At 33.1% G+C, this 8,963-nt stretch overlaps 1 long non-coding RNA gene across 1 annotated transcript in view; it reads right to left on the minus strand.

The window, feature by feature from the left end:
• Window positions 1–6,923, minus strand: part of LOC108592248 (uncharacterized) — a 223,538-nt gene extending 216,615 nt beyond the window's left edge. The window contains exon 1 of the long non-coding RNA XR_001912311.4: window positions 6,852–6,923. This is a non-coding gene — a long non-coding RNA (uncharacterized LOC108592248). The remainder of the gene's footprint in view (window positions 1–6,851) is intronic.
• Window positions 6,924–8,963: the final 2,040 nt, after the last annotated feature.

Raw genomic sequence — 8,963 nt, forward strand, 5'->3', positions numbered from 1 at the left:
TCTCACACACCAGAGTACTCTTCACACCAGTGAATTTGAGTGGGCTAGGAATGATTGTCAACTGCTTTCAGAGGGCAATTACAGCTAATGGACCATGACTCTCTGTACCACCTCACATTTATTCAATATAGATTTAATAACAGAGGTTCTATGCCAACATGCTTGTAGATAATTAACATGGTTAAAAGAGTAGTTTTATGAATAATAAAAGGTCTTGGTTCCAGGGGTTCAGAATAAACACCATTAAAGGGTAATTCCACTTTGACCTCCCCCTGACAGGGCCATCCAGCAGTAAGGCTGCATGGGTAAACAGTTGAGTACAGTTAAAGGAATGTGGGGTAAACATACTTAACTGGGGAAGCTTTTATTGTCCCTAATCTTTTACCTTATGATTTAAAATTCTAACATAATGAACTGGCTGCCTTCAGATCATTCCATTAAAACCTTTCAGCCTTCCAAAAGGTTTGAGACTATAATCTTCTAACTTTTCCTAATATTTTCCAGCCATCTCAAGTGAATCTCAACAGTGTTGTAAAACATAAAAAAAAATTTAGCTCAAAGTAAGAGTGAAGGAGAGAGAAAGGTTAGAGATGAAGACGTGAATTTAAATTCCCTCCAAACACAAGTCCTGTGACTTTGGGATTGTTATGTTATTCCTCTCTGAGTGTAAATTTCTTAATCTTAAAAAAAAAAAAGAAAAGAAAAAGAAAACAATTATTTTACCAGGATGTATTGAACATTAAGTATAAAGCATTCCAAGCAATGTCTGTCTCAATGAATGTCTTAATAATGTCATTAGGTAAGAGAGAATTTAGGTCTGGCACATCTCCAAAGTGTATCAGTGAGAACAATGAAGAAAAATTTCAATAAATCCTTGGTCAGAAGATATCTATAAGATCATAAAAGGATGCTAATCATACTCCTAATTAACTAACTCAAAACCTTGCTGTAAGTTTTGAAACCTAGAAACTCAAGTCTTTGAAGCTTCTCAGAGTTCTTCCTTCTGTTCTTTCTAGGCTTAACTACCACCATCACTTAGCTCAGATGCTTAATACCTCACACCTGGAATACTGGAAGGACCAACCCACTTTTTCTAAAATGTCACTTCATTCATATAACTCCTTTGATCTAAATGGCCTATCTGAATATTCAATGCTCCTGAAATAAATTCTAGACTTCTTAATCTGGTATTCAAGATTCTTGATGATCTCATCAAAAGTAGATGATCAATCTACTTTTCCAGCTTCATCTTTTACTGGTCCTTGATATTAACCCCAGATATCAGGCCATCTTGACTGCTCTCCATTCCTGAACCTGCTTTGATCTTCTTTCTTTGCTTATAAGGAACAGAATGTTCTCTCCCAATTGTCATATCTCTAACTATTATTAAGGCAACAGTGCACAGTATGAATGGCATCTCCTCCACAAGATTTTCCTGATCATCCAAAAAGAGAAGACATTTATTTTTGTCTATGCAATTCACTAGTTAACTATACAATAGCAGTAGTTTGACTCCATTGTCACAGTTATTTCTGAAAATAACTTTATTACATGTTTTTGAATTCATTATTCTTAAGGGATAAATATATATTCCTTACATATTTGTATTCATTACAGTACCTATCACACTGTAAGATACATAAAAGGTGGTTGGTTAATATTTATCAAATAATTACATACATATAAAATCTTAGATTTTATTCTTTAGTAGATTTAATCTGTTAATTTCCACATTTCCATGGAAATCTGAAATTTCTGAATATTGAGTTTTTCCATTCTATTTATGAATCCTGGATATTGATTTATTAATATAGTTATTGGTACTGTAAAACATATAAAGTAGGTAATGGGTATTCAACCAATGCTTGTTAAATGAACAAATAAGTAACTGACTGTAAATTAAGGCATGTCTGCTTTCATAAATAGCTGGGAGAAAAATATGATGCCATTTTATTCCAAACTAATAACTAATATTATTTAGGTTAATTTTATTTTCCCATATGAAAATAAAGTTTTGCAATGGAAAAAAAATAATTTAAAAAGGGGAACATTGTAATCTTAAAATCCATTGACTAATAAAAAGGAACTAACTCTTTAAGTGCATACTTATGGGATATTAGGTTTTCAAGTCATCATGGAAGAAAAGGTAGGTGTATAATAAGTTTTCGATGAGTTCAAAGCTTGCTCTTTTTTTTTGAAACATTTTGTTCTCAATAATAGACCCTCAGAGCCAGTTTTATCCTTCAGTATCTAATTTTAAATGTAACTAAAAACAGACTGTAACATGAGGTTGTCTGCAGACCCCACCGTGTTCTGAGCTGGCCACTCTCATTAGTGTGAGTGCACATGTTGATAGCCCCAGGGGGCATTTATGTGACACCAAAGAACGTTTCATGACATGCCTTCAGTCAAGATTTTACTCAGGCATTTCGAGTCTCTCTCTAGTGCTATATCCTCTTTCTCTGTAGCTTTTATTCGCACTTGACCCTATGTTTTAGAAAGTACACACAAGTCAGTATTCCAGACATCCCAGGGACTTGAAGAGCTGATCTAATGTCTGTGTTGCAAGATGAAAAACAGAAGAATTTCGTTGAACCCATAAAAAGATGACATTTTGCCTGGCCCTGAGCTGTTCTGTTCAAAATTGAAGCTTTTGCAGCTTGTGGATCCTTGATTTGTGAGCTAGAGAGCATCACATCTCGGCCATTATTGAATCATAAAAGTTCTCTGCCTCTTCCCAGCTCATTTTATTTAAAAGGAAAAAGAAAAACCCTTTATCTTACAAAATGCATTTTCTTTTTATTTTCCTTCATTGCTGGAATGTATTCTGTAAGGGTCCAGTGAAAACATATGTAAGTGGTAATTTGAAAAGACCATTGAGCTGATGCAAGAAAGGTTATTTGGGTGGTTAGATTCGAATAGGAGTCATGAGAATAAGGCACTTTGCAGTACTTTTTTTGTGCCATATCACCTTGTGAAAGGCTAGAACCCTGCACACATTAATTATTTTCATCGTCTATAAAATGGTAGTATAGAGCCACATAACACATCCAGGTCAGGGTCTGGTTTAACCACAAAAGATTGATTGGTTCAAAGTGGAATGAACTGAGCATGAAGGAGAAGGCTTTATTAAGAATTCATTTACATTGTATATATCTTGGATAAGAGAGAGAGACCCATGGAATGTTTCTAAACAGCATCTGAAGTAGTAATTTTCTAGCTTAACTATATCACCTTGTAACTAAACCCATCTCCATAGTGTAATTATTCCCTTATGTAACATGTATTCAATGCATTTGATAAATCAGTCACTATCTTGGCTGCTGGAAATCAATAGCATAGTCATTTTTCTTCTTCGAAGAGCTCTCAGTCTTTTTTATAAACATTTTACTATGTCAGAAAGATAAGTGTTATTTAAATGCTTATACCAGACATATTCCTATTGTTGTATAAATAAAAGATAATACAACATTATTTTATGTGTAAAGAGTACCAGATATTTGCAACAAAAAATAGGAAAAAAATAAGTGTGCCACACAGTTAATTTCCAAAAGCACTTTTTTGTGAATTTTGTGATGTTCATTGTATTTGTGAGCTTTTTAAAATCCCTAATGTATCATGGCTTATTTTCTGATTCTAAATAAATATTTACTTCTGTACATAATTTGATATTCTTATTCTTAAAGGGTTCCACCAAACTGTAGAAAATTGTGACCTGACACAGCCTCAGTCCGGCTCTGATACAACACTGTTATCTGAGATGATCTACACAAAGTCACAACATAGTACCTTGCATGAAATAGGAGGTTAATGCATAGCAGGGATGATTCTTACTGTAGTTCTTGACTGGTTCTCTCTGTCTTTCTCACTAGCCATGGGAAAGTATCTTTCTACAGAATCAGGAAAAAATCACAACATCCATGATTGTCCTTATTAATTCTAAGAATAGTTTCAACTCATGCCAAAACCAATTTTTATGAAAACAAGATTTCTGTTTAATTTTGTACAAAATGTATTGATGAAAGTAAGAATCCTTTAAGAAAGTAAGTCTGGAAACTCTGAAGCCACTTATAAATTGAAAGCACAGTGTTAGGCAGATAGAGATGGAAACAAATATTACATACAAATGTTTACTCTTTCTTCCCTCATTTTGAAATGTCTGTTGGAATAGTAGAGATAAATGAGTGTGAATTGAACAGTTCTTTAGTGAAAAAACTCATAGGTGTTTAGAATCCTTTATAGCAAGATGTCCTCAATAGCAATTTCTCTTTTTCTCTCCTGAAAAAGATGGAGAAAGTATTCAGGGTTTCTCAGGGCTTGGAAAGAAAAATACAGCCATGCTTTTCATTGGCTTCAAATAGTGCAAATAGTGTCAACAAAGCCCCTGCAGCTGAGTCAGAAGGAAGATAGCCACCTGTGATAAGCAGCCCAGGGTAGCTTTGAAACTCAGCTAGCCCAGATTGAGGACAGGCTTCAAGGAAGGACTTTTGACTTCAACTTAATCACCTGAGGCTGATTGATAAGGAAAAATGAAAGATTACTAAGCAAAGTTGACCTGCCTTGAAAGCATTTATTTCTTTACAATGTGCTTTAGAATTGTCCATCTGTCATGGTATTATTATTATTATTAAGGTTAATGTTAATATGGCCTTATATGTTTAATAATTGTGAGGAAAAATTTGGTGCTCAATGCATTTGGGAAGAATTCGTTTAAGTGAAGCAGTAGAATACAAGAGTGTTGTAAAGAGTGCTAGCTCCAGAGCTAGACTGCATTGAAAATCCTGACCTCCTAGCTCCATGACCTTAGACAAGCTCCTGAAACTCTGTAAGAACTGGTTTTCTGAACCAAAGAAATTAAATTAATGATAGCTCTGCCTCATCAGATTGCTATAAGGATTAAATAAGATGATCTCTACAAGGATATTATTAGCCCAATGCCTGGAAGGCAGTAAAGACTTCCTAAAATTGAATCCCTCATTAAACTTGAAGTCATACATTCCCAGTACTCCTCTAGTATACTGATCTTAGTTTCAAGAAATTTTTGTGTTCCTCTCTGTGGAAGTAGCAGTTAATAGGAACTAAAGAATATGGAAAGTTTCTCTGTTGATTTAAGAATCTGTTTTACCTAAGAAGATCTCTGTCTGTAGCTGATGACAACATGCGGGCCCTCCCAAAAACAGTTAAACTCATTTTGTTGCTGGGGTGCTGACCAGAGGCAACTGACACAGCTCCTCAAACTCAATCTGGTTCTACTTCAATGAATAGATATCCAGGCAAATGGATTTACTACGTTTATCCCAATTCACAGTAGAAGTTATAAATTTTCAGGCTTTTATGACGTAGTTACCTGGCATGAAGCTTTTAGTTATCTTTTCTTCTTGGTAAAATAAAGAAAGATGCAGACGGTGGCATCAACAACCAAGCAAAGATGATGAGTGACTATTTTAGAACCATACAACTTCAATGTCAAGACATGTAGTGAATCATAGAGTTAGATACTAAGGGTAATAGCTTGAGCTTGGCAAGCAGTGTAAGATTATATGATACTTTGTTGAATAAAGAGAAACACATTACAGATAGCTGGGATTTCAACATACTTGCAAGGGAAAAAAGCCAGAGAATATTTTTCAACTGTTTTGTTGTGTTAGTCATCCTTTACCTCCTAAATTAGTTTTTGTCTATTTATTGTCTATTTGTCTATCTATTATCTATTTGTCTGTTGTCGATTGTTTATTGTCTTAGAAATTATGTTTTTAGGGTCTTGGGAGGTTTTTGCTTTGGCACTGTCTTTCCTTATCCCTGTTTAGATGACAACTTCTAACTCAGCACAACAAAGAAAAGCTGGAGCCATTCTTAACAGAACATCTAGATACATTTAAACAGCATACTGGGAACGTGCCAAGGTATCATTACCATCTGCAGAAAAGAGTTCCAAATGTCAACTTTTATTTTATTGATCAACAAATACGCACATTTGAAAAGTCAAACAAAAAACTAACATGAGAGCAACGTCAACCTGGTAGAGCATGAAGTGATTACTTTCTTCCTCCTGTATGTAAGTAAACAATTTCCTTAATTCATCCCCCCAGTATTGTTTTATAAGAAAATTCATGTTTGTGATTGTCATATAATCTTTCTTCAGTTTTAGGCTCAAAGCCAGTTGTCTTCTTGATATGACGTCAACACTTGAACCTTGAACTCAGATCTTTAAAGATGCTGAGGTTTTTAGGACACTCTCCTACCAGGTATTAATCATTTCCTATTTCTTTGGGTCCAGTCAACTGTAAGAATATTCTTGGCTACCCTGGCTTTTTGCTATGTCAAGCTCTCACAGATAGGCCTCTAATAGTCCATACTAGTCTATAGCATAGATAGCAATTTTTCTCTAGAAAATATCAAATTAAGTTAACTTTCAAATTGTTAGCACTTCTTTTTTGGGGGGGGCGTTGGGAGGAGTAAGCCAAAATTTAGCACAGTATCTTAGTAGTAAATAGTTATTGGCAAGTAGCATGTGCTTAATAAATATAATATTAGATGATGGTTTTAAAAATGACATTGTTAGAATAGACCTCATACTCTCCCAAATCCTCAGTAGATAATCAAAAAATATATAAAATAGAGAAAATATTCAGTATCACCGGAAACTAGGAAAAAATGCCAGTATTCCCCCTCCCTGACACTAATAAAGAGAAGCAACATCAAGAAGTAAGAGGAATTGACTGTGGCTGGAATTTACTAATAACACCAAAATCAGAGGAATTGAATGGACTTAAAGAAAGTTGAAAAAGACATAAAAATTCTATCACAAACTAAAACTAGACATTTAGGAAAACACACAAACATATACTCACTAGAAAACCCAAGCTTTACAAGGCAGCTATTCCAAAGAGAAAACCAGCAAATTAGCAGGTTGGGGATACCTGTGGAGAGAAGAAAATTAGCTATAGGTAGGCATGTATAAATACAGTGCCAAACTGTGAATGGAAAAAATTGAAGCATGATTTCTCCTATAATCACAAAGGAAAACATTCTATTTCTGATACTTCCCTTACCTCTCTTTCTTATTTCCCTCAAACTGTTGAATGCTGACCTGGCAATATCAAGTCTGATGAACACAGTATTACAAAGGGAAGAATTCAGGTGGGACATTATAATCAGGGTTGACATTATATATTGAGACTTTAATATGCCAGCCTGTGTTCCAAATGCATTTATTGTCTCACTTAACTGGAAAATGTACTTGTGATAACTAAAAGATTGGAAAACATAGAAAAATATATCATAAGAATGATTATTGAGAGAAGTGAAATGAAGATAAAATATAAATATTTATATATTTTATAAAATGGTACATAAAAATCATCTTTGAAAGATTAAACACATAATTTACTAATTAATAATAATTGAGAAGTCTAATATAAAATTGAAGATAAGCTGTAAAAATCATGATGTAGGGAAGTGTGGAAGGAAAACTAAACATGCTCAGAATCTCTTTTCGCGTAGTAGGATTCAGTTTACATTGTTTCATTTTTCCATTTTATTTTTTAGCTTACTCACTACGGAAATTTAAATTGAAATGCTTATAAGAACAAAGTTTAGAAGAAAACCTATTAAAAGGTAGAAGACAAAGGTAAGATAAAGTAAACATAAAAGACAAAAATATAAATAGAACACAGAAATGAGACTATTTTAATAAATTTGAAGAAAAATTTTATTAAAAGAGGCTGATTGAAAATTTAAAGCATATTTTATTTACAAAAGAACCATATGAGATAAAAATATACAAAAATATACCAAGATAATATTCATTTAAATGAAAAGGAGGAAAAGCATAGGTTATAATTATAAAAACAGAAAAAAAACTTCAAGTTAAAAATTCACTGACATTCATGAGAGCCATTTTCAATTTTTCAAAAGTTATACTTCATATTATCATTATGAATATATTAAAAGTCATCTCTATATATATACACACATATAAGTTTTTAAAAGCTAAAATAGCTTTTAAAACGTTTAAAAAGTTAAAATATTTTTAAAAGTTAAAATAGTTTTTAAAAGCAAGACAAATGGAAAAGAAAAGCAATAGTTATAACTTCTCATACCTCTTATTATTATGTTCATTTATAATGATTTCTAATTTACTAAAAAATGGAACTGAACCTTCAAACACCGAAGAAACATTAATGAGAAGTCATCAAATCAGCCATAGGGAAAAAATCAGTATATTCCCCAAAGAACAATCTATGAAGGCTATATACTCTGATCAAAATTTATTGATATGTGAAATAAATAACATTTTAATAGATAAATTAATTCACAATTTCATTGAAAAAGTAAAACCAGAAAGTCCACATTTCTAAACTATTCTTTTGAAAAAGAAGAAGCTGTAATTACAGACTACTGAGGCATGTAAACGTATTTATCATGCATATCAAAATTTATATGGTGCTGGCAAAACTATATGAAGACAAATTGATAGCCATAGATACACTTATTATTAAATGGGAAAAATCGAAATGCCTCACCCAAGGCCCTCCTGTAATTCTTTTACTGCCCTTTTCCACAAGTCATACATATAATTGATTCTGTTATTCATGTTGATTATGTTCTATAAAGCTGTGGTAAACACAGAATTAGCAAATGCCAAACAATTGTCCCCAGGGCAAATATGGGGTTACCTTCTTGGGAGTTTCTGATCACAGCATATTTGTAGGTTAATAAATACATAACCTTGTTTTATGGGTGTTTCTGTTTAAAGACACCTTATTTAATATATATTGTTGAATCATTACATATAACTTAATGCCAATGGCACTATAACTCACCCCTGAATGAAGTTCATGCAACATGCATTTTCTCCATAAGGCTCATCACAGCCTTCTGAACTTAGGAACACTAGACAGTACTCCAGTACTACATTTAGGGGCCATCTAAAACAGCAAAATTACCAATGAAAATGCAAA

Source organism: Callithrix jacchus, chromosome 1 (genome assembly GCF_049354715.1).
Source record: "Callithrix jacchus isolate 240 chromosome 1, calJac240_pri, whole genome shotgun sequence".
Classification (NCBI taxonomy): Eukaryota; Metazoa; Chordata; class Mammalia; order Primates; family Cebidae; genus Callithrix; species Callithrix jacchus.